This window comes from Gastrolobium bilobum, unplaced genomic scaffold, assembly GCF_033153095.1.
Source record: "Gastrolobium bilobum isolate Gb01-03AN ecotype WA unplaced genomic scaffold, APGP_CSIRO_Gbil_v1 utg10722, whole genome shotgun sequence".
Lineage (NCBI taxonomy): Eukaryota > Viridiplantae > Streptophyta > Magnoliopsida > Fabales > Fabaceae > Gastrolobium > Gastrolobium bilobum.
This window is the reverse complement of record NW_026895733.1, coordinates 56,847-72,530: the sequence shown is the minus strand read 5'-3', so window position 1 is coordinate 72,530 and position 15,684 is coordinate 56,847. Positions and strand designations below refer to the sequence as shown.

Below are 15,684 nucleotides of genomic sequence, written 5' to 3'. Positions count from 1 at the left end.
TTATTATTATTATGATTTATTCATATTTTATATTAGTCAGTTGATTTTTTTTCTTTCATTAATTCTTAAGTTATCTTTTAACGATCATATGATTGAATTATTTCAAATACTAATATCCTTTAACAATTGATTTTAGCTATATTAAATCATAAAACTCCTTCAATTTAATAATTCAATAAAAAATAAATTTTGAAAATACAATATGAAACTATTTAATAAAATTGTTTTAACAATTTAACATTTTCCAGTATTTTATAACTTTTGTATAGCTTCATTTTGATATAGATAGTGATTTATATGGCTGAAAATTTAGATTTTTTGAAAAATCAAAAATCGATACAATCTAAGTCCAATAAAATTGGATTTGATCGGATTTGAACAAAATTTAAACCGAAGGATGATTAAATGATCAAACTGAAAGGATTAGATCAGATGATTTTTGCTTCAAAATTGATCAAATCCAGACCGAGAACACTCCTAGTAGGTAGTAATAGAAGTGGCTGATGGCCACCAGCGATGGCGGTGGCAGTTGGTCGGTGGTAAGGGCTGTCCTTCACATGCCCAATAATGTTCGTATGGGAAGAATATAGGGTTATAATTGGAATGAGCGGGATGTGACATTTGCTATCCTATTCTTTCCATTCCTAACCCGAGACCCCTCTAATTTATCCTATTGCAGATATGAAAAAAAGAGCCAACAATATTTGCTTATCGTATCTCTTTGGTTCACCGAGCAATGGATAAGGACAGGATATTATAACATTTCTTATCTTATCCTCCTTATCATGTCCATCAAACAAGCCCTAAGAGATTAAGAGAAGGTTCAAGACTTGAAGCAACAACAAATTTAAAATAAATACATGAACAATTGAAATTAAAAAATAGCAACTTACATCTTCAATTTCAAACATATAAATACATAATACATTGGATCAATTTGGATTTAATTGGTTTTCACCAACCAAATCGAAAATCAATCCAATCCAATTAAAATATACGATTTTTTTCGGTTTTCAATTTTTTGATTTTCAGTTAATTCGGTTATCAATTTTTTGGTTTGATAATCATGTTTTGAATCAGTTTGGATCGGTTGATGAACACCACCACCACCATCGCCACCAGCCATCACAATGTGCTACCAACCACCACCATTGTCACCGGCTACAACCACTCGCCACCATCGTTCAGTCCTTACAATTGCCCCCACTCACCAGCATCACCATCGCTACCACTGTCACCACCACCCCTAACCACCAAGCACCAATTGTCACTGTCACCACTACCACCATCCACCGCCTTCAATTAGCCACTACAATTGCCACTTGTCAGCGTCAGTGTTGCCACCACTACCACTTCTTTCACTAACCACTCTTACATGCTGCCATCGCAACAAAAACTAACACCATCGCCACTATTGCCACTGGCCACCAGCACTCCTAACTGTTGGACAAGTGGCTTCAATACTCAAAAGGGGGTGCATTGAATTTTATAAAATCTTTTCGCAAAGTTCCTCCTTTGATGTTTTAAATAATATTTCTCCAATTAAATTATTTCACAAGGAATATTCTAAGTGTAGGTACTAGTGTGTAATCAATAAATATAAGCTAGTGAATAAATAAATATAATCTAAAAATACAATTTCAAGACAAAGGTAAAGAATTCAAGGTTAGGGAAATTGCAAACTAGATGTATCCTAATTCGGTCACCACCACCGTGACCTATGTCCAGACTGAAGCTGCTTGATCAATCTTTTTCACTAACTATCAAGCTTCACGGGTGCTTGATAAACCACTACAATCTTCTAAAACTTCGGGCGCTTGGTGCCTTACAACTTTCAATACATATTTGATTAGAAATTTGGTAATCTCTCAGGTACAAAAGGTTCACTCCCCTCTCAATTTGAAGAACTAATAGGTGTATAGCTTTAAATTATACAAATTACAAGTTGTGTAAATTATACAAGTTATATAAGTTAAAGAACTAATAGGTGTATAGCTTTAAATCAAAGATGAACTCAAGAATATGTAATGATCAAAGTATGTAACCAATGAGCAATAATGAGTTTGAAGGAGTAATAATAGTTCAATAATTGATGTGTGTTGGTTCAACATTTATTACTGTAGCAACAAGTATATATAGTGGCATCTCCAACAAAAACTAATCGTTTTTAGCTGTTATTCACCTTTTTGGAAAGTATTTACTCGAGTAAATATCGAGTCTTCCCTGAGTAAATTGTTCTTTAGGGTTTCCCCGAGTAAATCCCTTGTTTTCCCTAAGTAAATAATTTACTCGAGTAAATATTCTGGTTTCCCAGAGTAAACTAGACATGTGACAAAAAAGAACATGTAACTCACTTCCTTTCAATTCCTAACCAATTTTAACATACTGAGCATATGTAATTGTACTTGAGAAAGGTGTTTGTGGGTTCAAAACACTTGAAGGCAATCTCTGTCCAATTTTTAGGGATCAAACCATGAAAACGTGCTTTCTTTCTCTAGGCAATGTCAAAATTCCATTTCCTTTAATTCAAAGATGATTCCAATTTTGTGAGCACATATAATTGGACTATGTAGATGTGTTTGTGTCCACAGATCATGTTAAGGACCTTCCAATGTAATTTTGACATGTTGAACTAAGGTTTTTACACATTTTTGATTATGCAATGATATGAATGACTTGAGCTCATGCAATGCTATATACTATACATCTTTACATATATGTTCTATGTCCTAAATATGTATTCTAATGTGATCTTAGACTTAGCTTTATGCTTTGAGACTTGAACCTTGATTTTGCCATTTGAGCCCTTGTCTTTCGTATTGCTTTCACATACATTTTGATTCTTTTTGAATATTGTTTCTCTATAACTCTTGAGAAACTTGTTTATTATCATCAAAACTTAGGGTCTCGTGGCATCATCAACTATATCAGCTTTGAGTGCGTAGCATTCACATCATCACCTTGATTCCACACTAACCACTAGGCACCAACCATCGTTGTTGTCAATCAATCGCTACAATTGTCACTGATGGAGCTATCACCACAACACATTGCCACCTGTCCCGCAACTAATACCACCATCAATTCAATCGGTCACCCACTGCATTAGCTGCCGCCGCCACCACGCACCAATGTTACTAGCCACCGACCACTAATATTGATAATCAATTTAAAACATAATTTTAAAAATTTATTTGGTAAGGATATAATTTTGAATATTTTAAAAAAATTGAAACTTATTTATGTATTTTAATATAGGGTTTTATTTATCTCAAGTAACAGCAAAATCATACTGTCTCCTGCCCTCACATCGATAAGTGAGCTACTCTCTCTTTTTTTGTTTTTTTCCTCTCACCTGATAGGTCCTGCTTTTGAATGAGTGTGCAGGAACAAATTTTTTTTTCCCGTTACTTGAGACTAATAAACCCCTATAATATATTCTATTTAAATAAAGAAATGGAATTTCGAAACAGTACGCAATTATTTTGCCATATAAAATAGGAAGAAGCCATACTTGTGTGCTAAGTGGGAAGACCGTGAAGGATCCTATGCACTTGAATTAATTAAAACTGCACAGGATCTTAGGAGGCGTTTGGTACCAGAGAATTTTTTTTTTCTTGAAATCTCAATTTTTAAAAATATAATTTTTACATTCAGTTTATAATAATATCTGAAAATTAAAATTTTAAAAAATTCAATTTCTCGAAAATCCAAAAAAATGTCGCATACCAGACACCACCTAAGATTCTTTAACTCTTCAATTTATTTATTTTTACGATAAAATATTTTAAAAAACACATAATTTAGTTAATGTTAGTCGTTAGATCACAACAGCACCAAATGATTTTTTTTTTTTTTTTTTTTATAACTTCTGTGAATCAAAGTTTGTGTTATGTGTGCTACGTGTTGAACGATGGATCGACGTCTCAACGTTTTAAAATCTAAATGAAGATTGAATTGACAATATATTTGAGTCGTGTTTTACTTGATTTCATAAGTTAAATCTATAATTAAATTCTGATTGAATCAAATAATATTCGAATTCAGAACTGAATTAATGTATAATATAATTTTTATTTGTATCTAACAACTGAAATATCGAAAAAAAATTAAAAATATAACTTATATAAAATATATATATATATATATATATATATGGAAAAAAAATTATATTATAGAAAATAGTTATCTCATATAATAATAAAAAATTACAAGTGAGATATATAGAGAAGATGAGAAATGGGACCTATCCCTCTTTTATATGCATAAAAAATTTATTTCTCCTATACAACATAAGAAAAATATAACCACATATATATATAGAGAGATATGATACTTTGACACTGGTGTCAAACTTAAAATTTTTGATTCGAAAAAAAAAAAAAAACTTAAAATTTGTCATCTGATCCGTTAACTTTCGTTAATCAACGGTTATCATTTATTGGAAATTAATAGTTAATTAATAAGTTTGATTTCCAATAAATGATAATCATTAATTGACAGAAATTAATGGTCAAATTTAGTGTTAAATTTTAATGTCAAATGATTCTATGTATATATGGTTTCGATTTTCTCAAGTGGTAGGAGAAAATTTTCTCATGTTGTAAACACATCTTATGTGGGGCCTACATCTATTAAAAAAAAAATTACACGAAAATTGAAAGATTACTAATAAAAGAAAACAACTGTCCTACGACATGAGAAAATATTTTCCCATATATATATATATATTTCCGAGCCTGGAATTTACAGGGCAAAAATAAACAATTATAAGCCTTATCCAAACCTCAAACGCAAACCAGGAAGGAATTATGAACACTTATTTTTTTTTACTCTAATTTGTTCAAAGTGGAATAAAACCAAAAAAAGTTATCTAAATCATGTAACACGCTTAATAGGGACGTGAGTATAGGGGTGTATATCAAGTACGACTTTAACTTAAATAAGATAAGTCTCTACAAAATATTTTTAGCCTAATCTGGTTTATTAATTTTGTATAGACTCAAATTATAAATTTAGTCTGACTTATATTTAAAAAACAAAAATATTAGACTAAGCTTGTTAGCTTATTTAAGTTTATTAAAATTAAAATAATAATATTTTATTATTTAAAATTATTAAAATAATAATTTTATTTATTTTATTTAAAATAAATAATATGCTATAGACTGACTTGTAACTTATAGGGCTAATATGTAAAAATAAAATAAAAAATTATGACATGCTTTTTAAATTGGCTTTTTAAAAAATCTTGGTATGTTCTATTTAAGGCTTTATTGTTTCTAAAATGAATGTCCCAAAACGACGTCGTTTTGAGTTAAAAAATTAAAAAATTATAATGAAAAAGACTATTATAACCCTAAAATAAATTATAATTACAAAAATACCTTGATTTCCGTCTCAAAACGACATCGTTTTGGGCTGACTATAGATAAGCTATCTACATTGACTGTAGAAAAAGCGAATCCTCTATTTAATTATATATAATAGATCAAATTTGGCCTAATGATCCCTATTAGGCTGCATGACCCATTTACACCCCTTATAATTTGTAAATACAACTTAAATGCTGTAAAGTATTATTAATAATGTATAGTAGCTTTTATTTATGCAATATATAAGTATTATGTTACATAATGCAATAAGACATTCCAGCTAACTCAAAAAAATGTGAAGTCCATTTCAATTTTTTTTCTCTCCTAAATGATGAGACCCATAGTGTTGATGTATATGCAACTTGTCCTTTATTTATATGAATAAACTTGTAAATAATATCAGAATAAACAGTGAACCATAGATCAATCTCTAAAAAAAGTAAAATTAGATAATAGATTATTTATTGAGTTTCAGTGTATAATTAGTTTTAAACTTCTTTTTATATTGCCTAAAAGGCTAAAATGCATCGGCATAAAAATTATGTTTATGATGTGACACCAAAAAAATTAATTTTAAGAAGGAAAAAAAATGGTACTGGTGCAAGATTGTAATAGGTCTATGTATATTAAATAAGTACTTGGGGATACGGACAGATGGTTAGCAAGTTTTAAAATTTTCAACAACAAAAAATGAAAATGAATTTTGTAGAAGTTGACAATTGAAATAAAAAATGATTATAATAATAGTAATAATAATAATGTAAGGTCTCTTGTGACCGACGTGGGCGGCAATGCTCGCAAAAAAAGAGAGGAGCATGTTTAGATCCAGAGTGAGCCATGTTAAAGACAAACAAAAAAAAAAAAAAATTTATTAGTAGACAATTTGAGATGAACAACATTGATCACGTGCTTCGATTTCATCAATGATACCTCTCATTTCACTAACATTCAATTTGCCCCCTCTCACCGTCATTAGAGTTATCTATCACTATTTTGAAGTTGTAACATAAATAAGTAATGGTTATGTGCATGATATTTAAACTATAATTATTTGAATTACATAGGGATGAAATGTTTACAGAAACCGTATTAATATTTAAACTATAAGAGCCAATATATATATTTTTTAATACGTCACAAGTATTTTTCATGGAAAGTAATTTTACTCCAAGTGAATACAAGATTAATATTTTAAACCCTTTCAAAAATGATATTGAAGATGATTGAATATATGTTCATATCCACACTTGCTCAGTTTTCATACACCAACTAAACTATCATCATTTAGTTATAGGAGTCAATATTTACATCACACTATGGTAGAAACTTTACATAAAAAATAAATTTCTAAACCGCAAGATAAATGTTTACATCATATGAATGGAAATTTTGTATAAAATTATATTAATATCTAAATCATGGGTAAATACATACAGATGAAAACTTCGTAAGAAATCCGTACTAATAATTTTATACACAAGATGAATATTTAAATCACACAAGGATACAAAATTTCAATAAAAACATATAATATTTAAATCCGAAAGGTAAATATTTACCTTACAAGGGAATGAAAAAATGATATAGAAGTATATTAATATTTAAACGATAAGATAAAATATATGCATTATATGAGGGGTTTTTTGAAGGCATATTAGTATCTAAATTATAAAAATACGTCTATGTTTATAGCACTCGCGGACCCAAGAACTTTTTCTGTAGGGGGCTAAAATTTAAAAATTTGTTTCTCTCTTCAAACATAATATATGAGAAGTCAAAATACGAAAAATTAAATATTTGTTCCTCTTTTCAACCACAATATGTGGGAGGCCAAAACCTCAATCCAGAGAACATAACTCATAAATATCTCTTTTAACTTGTTACAGAGAGAAAGAAGGAGACAGAGAGAGAGGTGGAAGATGTCACCGTAAAATCTACTATCAATTTGAAAAAACTATACATTTTCAACCTTTAAATGAACATTTTTTATGCAAAGAAAACAAAGAAAAAGAGAATAGAGCAAAGGTTTACATTTCACAAAAAATATGTACTAATTACTATAATCTAAATAGATAATTTAAAGCAGACCCCTCTTATTTCTTAACCTCTTTTTCTATTCACTCACTGTTAGCCCAACAAGAAAAAAAAAGCCAAAGATAATTTAGAAGAGACAGATTGTCAAGAAGCACAATCACCAAAACTCTTATGCCCCTCACTTCTCTCTCTGTCACGAATCATCAGAAAAGGAGAGGAATCGAAAGAATAAGGTTCATTCTTTCATAAGACTCTCGGACTTCTTATTTTTATTCATGGAAGGGAAGATTTGTGCTAACATCTAAGCATAATACAAGTTGAAATTGTAAGTTGAAACTGCAATCAGAGTTAGAGGGGTTTCAATAGATATAGGACCTGAGAATATAAAGAAGCTATATAAACTCTTTGCGGTGGAGAACACAACTTCACATTAATGGAGAGAAAAAATGGAAGTTTCTTGCATTATACTTATGTTAAAAAAAAATTTCAAATTTTCAGGGGGCGGCCGCCTACCCTAGCACCCCGTGGGTCCACCCCTGGTTTATAGGAAAAAAAAATAAAGATGGGATTATTATTATTATTATATATATATATATAGTGCGTAGGATCTTTTGACACTTCATCTGAGAGTCATTAGATAAAAAAAATAATGGTGTCACATGCTTACAAATTAAAGTCGTTGATCTTTTTTTATCTACGGGCTTTCAGATAAGATGTCAAACTTTAAATTTAACACCGATCTCAAAGGATCCTACTATACATACATATATATATATATATATCAGCAATAATAGTGTAAGGTCCCTAGTTGAAGAGAATATGGTGAAGCTAAAAGAGCACAAAAGGACATCAAATTCCATATAGATACTTTGAGCAAGATTATATTTACAAATTTTTTTGTTTATAAACTTATACAAATTACATTATATTTGATCAGTAATACACTTTTGAGTAGTGTATTACCGGTCAAACATAATGTAATTTATAAGTTTGTAAAAAAAAAATTTGTCAATATAATCCTACCGAGATACTTTTACTACCGCAGAAGTCAAAGCATAATGTCTCGACTACTTATGGTTTAAAATTTACAAAGCTATATACCAAAAAATAAAAATAAAAATTATCCGCTTGGAGAGAGGTGTAACCGGGGGGAATATATTAGCAAGAAGTTCTAGATATCATGGTGAACTTGATTAGAGATCTCAGGTTGATTATCCAACGGCATGTATTTGGCCATAATTGCTCGTGTGTCCGAATCCATATAACTCTGCCAAAATTATTTTAAAAAAAATTAACAAACAATATTAGGCTGACAATGCCCAAAATGGTAATGTTGGCAATAACAAACAAGACTCTTTAAAAAAAAAAAAAAGGAAAGCCACTTGAGCCATTAGTATATTAAAAGGCATACCTGGATTCTGTACTTGTAAAATACATATCCTCCACCAGCAGCAACCATTACGAGAATAATCATCCAAATAAAACCCCCGCTGGCCACTGATGCAGTATATTTACCTGCATTTATATGATATCACAAGAGTGAAAAATAAATTAATAAATCATTCTACTAATCTCAATACCTATGCAAAAAAATATATCTAAATAGATAATTAGAAAAGGCCGAAATAAAATGTAGAGATCTTAAGAAACTATACACAGATAAATATGACCTCAAAACTCAGTAGTCATGCAAAGAGTATCTACAACACAATCAAGATAATGAACTACTCAGTGAGTTTGGAATAGTAAACGCACTAGAATTTTCAACTTTGGTTTAAAAATGCTAGTCTGAACCTGACAAGCTTCTCCCCAAAGAAAAACTTGACATTTGACAAATAAAAACCACAAGCATCAATTTGGTGGGATGATAATGATGATGATGATTCGTGTTTTGTTTGGAAGTTATATTGAAAGACTCATTAGTCTTGGGGAACCTAAATATTTTCTGTTTGTGCTCTTTCTTTGGCAGAAATGGATTTTGAAATATGTAGAAAGGACGATGGAGCAATTACTCTGAATTCTAAAAACCAATTTACCTTCACAGTGGGTATATCCATCACCAAAAAACTTCACATTTTGTACAATAGGGCACTCACATACTCTTCCTCGGAAAGTGTCCTATAATTAGAAAAAACCTATGCAGATGGTTAAAACCAGAAGAACCGGAACCCACATGAAGTAAAAATATAATAAAACTTTTCAAATAATGTGTCTGACAAAGTTAAATTAACCAAGTACCCTGCATGCAGTAATGTTAGAAGATTTGTCCTGCCAACAACCACCATTGTTTTCCAAACACTCTTTTGTTTCCATGTCTGCAAAGAATAATCAACACAACCATTAGCTTCTGAACAAGATTCAACTTCAATGAGTCATTTGCCTCCTAGGATTCAATAAGGACCTGAAGTTAAGCAAATAGATGGTTCAGTGGTCTCTTGAAAACCTTCACATATTGCCTTGAGAACTGCTGCTCTTGATAACTTACCTGAAAGCAGTAAAAAACAAAAATTATAAAGTAGAATACATTGAAATAGCTGTCAAGACATCTAGAAAAGTTGCCTCAGACCTCTATACTGTCTGTTGTTTATAACAAGAGTAGGCAATATAGTAACATCACCACGAGAGCCTTTGCCAATCTGAAAACAAAGTTGGAACAAATGCAATACAATCATGACACAACAGAATGCCATAATTGAAAGAACAAGCCCACAAGAATACCATTAAAAAGTTTTGCATTTTAGAAAACCAACCTGTGCATCCTGGTCAGCCTTAAGAACAGGGTTTTCAACATCTGCATGAGGATCCCCAACACAGTCTTTGATCTTCTTCAGATCAACACCTGTAAAGTAAATGGGAGAAAAAGGGGAGGAGATATATATATATATATATATATATATATATATATATATATATATATATCTTCTTAGAATGTTGTGATAAACCATTTTTTCCAGAACATTTGAGAAAACCAAAACAGGTCAATTAAGTTTATAAATATATATGTATATAGAGTATAGCTGGTACATGATTCTTTTGTTGGGTTTGTGAAAATGGCTGTGATATTTCTTTAACTGCGGATACAACTTTGGTTTTGTTCCATATTTACACCAAAGCTTCAGCATTTGAAAGAACAGGAAAATTCCAGGAATGCAAAATTATTAAAAAAGAAAAAAGAGAGAAGAAAATTGAAACCAGAAAATTATATGAATATATTGTGTGAAATTAAAAGGCATTATATGATTTTTCTTGGCCAAATTTTTGCTAGCCATTCAAAATCAAACACCAAAGAAAAACGCAAGCCTGTTGCAAAGTGTATGCAAAGAAACATGAAATGCTCAACCTACCAAGAGACTTAATAACTTGATCTGAGCATTCTTCTGTGAAATTATTCTTTCTCATGGGGCAACGAATTGAAAAGTCAGTCACATAGTCCCACCATTGCCAAGGCTTTCCACTTTCATTCGCCACTTTAAAGAAGCAAGCTTGGCGTAACTTTTGAACAACAACATCTTTGCCATCATACCCTTTACTGAAATCTTGCTCAGGATCTGGAGCACCACAGTACCTTCCCTTGTTTATACACTGAGACTTGCACCGTTTGCTTAACAGAAATGCTTCTGGGCAATACCAAGTTACATAGTGAGGGGTAAACTGAGTGAACCCTTTCTGCTCAAGTAGCTGAGCTGCCCCTTTAAAACTCTTCAGAAAATTAATTTGACTGTCACAATTCGGCCCGCACTCATCATTGCTATTTGTCCATAACTCATACTCAACTCTCTCGTCAGGATGCGGAAGAGCCTCTCTCCAATCAAGATTTATGTTAACTGTCTCCCCATTAGAGAGAGCCTCCTTGATGCTATCCCCCAAGGATTTGCTGATAAGTGCAGAAGGAATACTAATCTTTTCCACATAATCATCATTTAAAGCATTCCCTGCTTCAGGAGTGTCCATGGTGATCAATGTTTCTGCCCTGTCATCTCAGCTACAAGAATAGCTGCTGCTCCACCATTCTGTGCATTCCAAGCCTTTATAGTGAAGTAGCAATCTACCAAAATGACCAGAGAAAATTTTTACATCCTTGAGCCATTTTTGCGGGGGTGTGTGTTGGTAACAACCTATGCATTGATATATCCTCAGTTTGGAACCATATAATCTTAGATAAAATAGGTAACCAAACCAGAAATTTGGTGGTTCTACTTCAATAGTGTACTTGCTATCTCTACTCCCATCACCCACACCCCAAATAAATAATTAAGAGATTTAACATTGTAGAGAACTAATGCTTAATGGATGAGGGCTTTTTAATGATTTATATTGTTCTTTAATATGCTTCCTCACACGAGAGTCCATTGGGCTTGAGGCTCTGATACTATGTAAAAAAATCAATTCAATTCAAAAACTTAAGTGACTAGATGAGGGGCGAGTGCTTTTTAACGATTTATATTATTGTATAATAAAGATAAACCCCGCATCCTTGACCTGAACATTGAACGCAACATTTACCAAATCTTTTGCAGCAAGTTCCAGTGAACTTATTACATCATATAGGGAAGACCTACTAATTAAGTTAAAACCAGAATACTCCAAGTTATTATAAAAACGGCTATTCAATTAATTGAATAATCTCCATGTCATGCCATAAGTAGCATAAAAGAAAAGAAAGCAATTCCAAAACATAATATATTTACGGAAAAAAGAACATGAAACAGTAGCTCAGTACAAGTTTACCTCCTTAAAAACCCATGTTATGCAATCAACCAACCACTAAACAAAAACACCTTTTTTTTCCTTCCCTGAGATTTTCACAAATTGAAGACTTTTAAGAGTACTAATAAGAAGCTTACCTCCACGATCAACAAGAAGAAAGGTGGGGAATCCACCTGGCTTGAACTTAAACGAAGCACTGACATCATTGAAGTTACTGCATCCCTTCTGATTCACCTTTGGGTACATAACAGAGCCAATCATGGTTCCTCCATACTTAAGGACCCCAAAATTCACAATTGCAGATTCGTAAGTTGTTGGAATTAATGAATGAATTAATGTACAATGATCCATTGGTTATGAATAAGAAGTGGGTTAATAAAGAAAAGAGAAAAAGGGAAGATGAAGAGGTGTGTGGGTTTCAACAAGTCCCACATTGGACAATTAGTAGGAAATGGGAGAGTATATAAGCTTCCACTTCCCTCTCTTAGATTGGCCCTTGGGTCACTACATGTTTTATGTAGGGGGAGAGCTAGGTGAGCATTGGTTCACCACGCGCCGCCGCCGTCCGGCCGGCTCGGATCGGTTCGGTTCGGTTCATAGTGTGTAATAAAAAAATAATTTTTTATTAAATTATTTTTTAATATTTTGTCCAAAAAAATTTACCGTTCGCCGGTCGCACCCGTTCGCCGCCGACGACTGTTCATCGTGACCGGTCAGTGTCTATTTATAGACACTGACACCTTCAGAAATCTATCCAGTTTTTTCCTGCACTTAAACTCTGCCGGAATTTTTCTTCTTCCGGTTTTGCATACTGTTGTTCATCCTCCGGTGTGACTTCCTCTGGCATTTTGTTGTGTTCGTTTGGGCTGTTGATTGGTAGTGCCACCATTCTTCAGACGAAATCCGTTCTATCCTGGGAGACAAGTGTCCATCAACCTTAGGCATCAGTGAGGGGGCAAATTGTCTTAAGGAGACACGTTCTGTGGGCTCGGATTTAATTCCTCTTATACTGCATATATTCATCCTTTCATTCTGTCTGTTTCATCATTCTGCCACTGACAAGTAAGTCTGTTTTTATTATTTTTAATTACACAGTGATAATCCTGATCATCTACCTCCTCTGCTTTATACATGGGTTCAAATCTGTTAGTGATATAATATCACCCACTGTCTTCAATAACATAAGTACCCTTCAATTTTTCCGGAGAACTGAGTTTCAAACTGTTCTTCTCCACCACAAACTCACCCAAACAAGACCCCAACAGAAAAATCCAAACACACAGCAAAAAACTCAGCTTTATGCTCATCTTCTTGCCCTGCTACAAAGTATAAACCTCTTCTGTTTAGAAAGAAAAAAACTTGAAGCCAAAATATGTGGCTTTTCTTGTCTATGAAGGTTTATGGTGTTCTGGGTCAGCACATTCATGCGTAACAAAGGAAAAGCATCGAAATAAATGGTATAAATGTTTCCGTTAGTTACGTTCAACGGTATTTGGAATCATCTACTAAGATAAAACAAATGCAGAGAAGAGGTTTGCTTTTTTGGTCTATCCATATTTTTAAAGTTATTTTTTCTTAAATTATTCTTAGGGGCGGTTATTCTTAAGAGATAACGTTAAACATATTTTTATATATATAAAAAAAAAAATTACACCGTAGATAAATTATTTATTTTCAAAATAATGTCATTTTAGAATTAAAAAAATTTAAATTATAATAAAAATTATTATAATTCTGAAATAAATTAAAATTATAAAAATAAATTAATTTTCGTCCCGAAACAATATCGTTTTGGGCTCAGTGCAGATAAATTATCTGCATTGATTACAAAAAAAAAACAAATCCTTTTTATATATAGGTGAAGTATTTCTTCAATCGTTAGAGATAAATTATCTCTAATGGCCCCCAAAACAACGTCATTTTTAATTAATGAAGGGTTTTTCGTAATTTTGTATATTTTTTTATCATATGAGTTTTACAGAAACACCCTTCATTAATTTCTCTAAAATTACATAAACACCCTTCATTAATTCAAAACAACATAATTTTAGAGGTTACTAGAGATAATTTATCTCAAGCGACTAGAGAAATACTTCACCCTTTATATATTTATAGTTTTATGCGAGAGATTATACTTATCATCTATTTTTCCTTATAACTTTTTACAATCATTTTTATTGTTGTTGGATCAAAATCAAATCAATAGTTCTCATTTGATGTCATTTTATAACTGTTGATTTGATTTTGATATAATGACGTTAAAAATGGATGAAAGACGCTGTAAGGAAAAATAAGTTGTAAATAAAATTTTCCTCTAATTTTATTAATATTATTTAAGGGAAGGCAAAAAAGTTTAAATATTGCTTTTTAATAAAAAATTACAAAAACATAGTCGTTTTGAATGTATTTATAAATGTATAGCACTCAAACACGCTCCACAGGGGGCGTGACAGTTTAAAGAGAGACATGCCCCACAAAGGGCGTGTTCTAGGAGAGAGAAACATCCATTAATTCAAATCTCTCGCTTACTACTAAATGTCTATTAATTCTTAGACTATTTAGAAACCTCAAATTTTAACATTCACAGATGTCCTTTAATTGTCCTTGATCAGATGAATTCGGAGTTTTCTGGTCGTTCGGTGAAATCACATTTTTAAGCTGTTATGTGCATTGTGGGCACGCTTCTCTAAAAACCCTAATTTAATTCAATTTTTACAAAAAATCATAATTCCCAGTCTTATATACCATTTATGACTTATTTCGAAACCTTGAGCTTAAAATTCATTTGGCAGATTTTACGATGCAACTGCACCGCAGTATTTTTACCCGATAAAAACATTATTCATCAATTTTTCATATTCATCAATTTTTTAGAAACTTACCTAACCACTCAATTTTTCGTTCTGAATCCATTTCCAAGGTTAGTTTTTCCATTTGAAACCTTCTACTCAAATTTTCTTTCCTAGGGTTACGTGTTTTGCAAATTACCGTTTTACTTTTTTTACGTATTTTGACTCCAAATTCAGGATTTTCACTAATCCTACCCTTTAATCCATATTTTAAAATATAATAATATGTTATAGAATTATGAGGTGTTATAAAACCCTAAGGAGTACATACATGGCCGAAATGCATAGGTGGTGAAATTAGGGGTTTTACTTGTCTTTTGACATACTTTTTTTATTTAATCAAGTCCTTTAAGTCTTTCGTCCCCAAAGGTACCATGTTTATTAATTTTAACCATTAAACACTCATTTTAATAGCTAGGGCAGAATCAAAACATGTGATTTTTAGGGTTCTTAATTCATCAACTTCAAGAACAACTCACACATAAACCAAAGGTGGCACTTTCTCTAACAAGTCTTCATCTTTCTTGATTAAGACATCTACCAACACATTTAGACATCAAGACACCATTTTTAATAATTTACAACATCATCATCATCATAATCTCATCATTGCCGAAATGAAAAGTGGGGAAAAAAAGGTTTGGAGTCATCTTTTCCATGGATCCAAGTCTTACTTCTTCAAGATGACTCATTTAGTTCAAGCTCCAACCTTTACTTAC

The 15,684-nt window shown here is 31.8% G+C and overlaps 1 pseudogene; it reads right to left on the bottom strand.

Annotated features, from left to right (window-relative positions):
- Window positions 1-9,080: 9,080 nt before the first annotated feature.
- On the bottom strand, window positions 9,081-13,423 carry LOC133295111 (vacuolar-sorting receptor 1-like; annotated as a pseudogene).
- Between the last annotated feature and the right edge of the window lie 2,261 nt (window positions 13,424-15,684).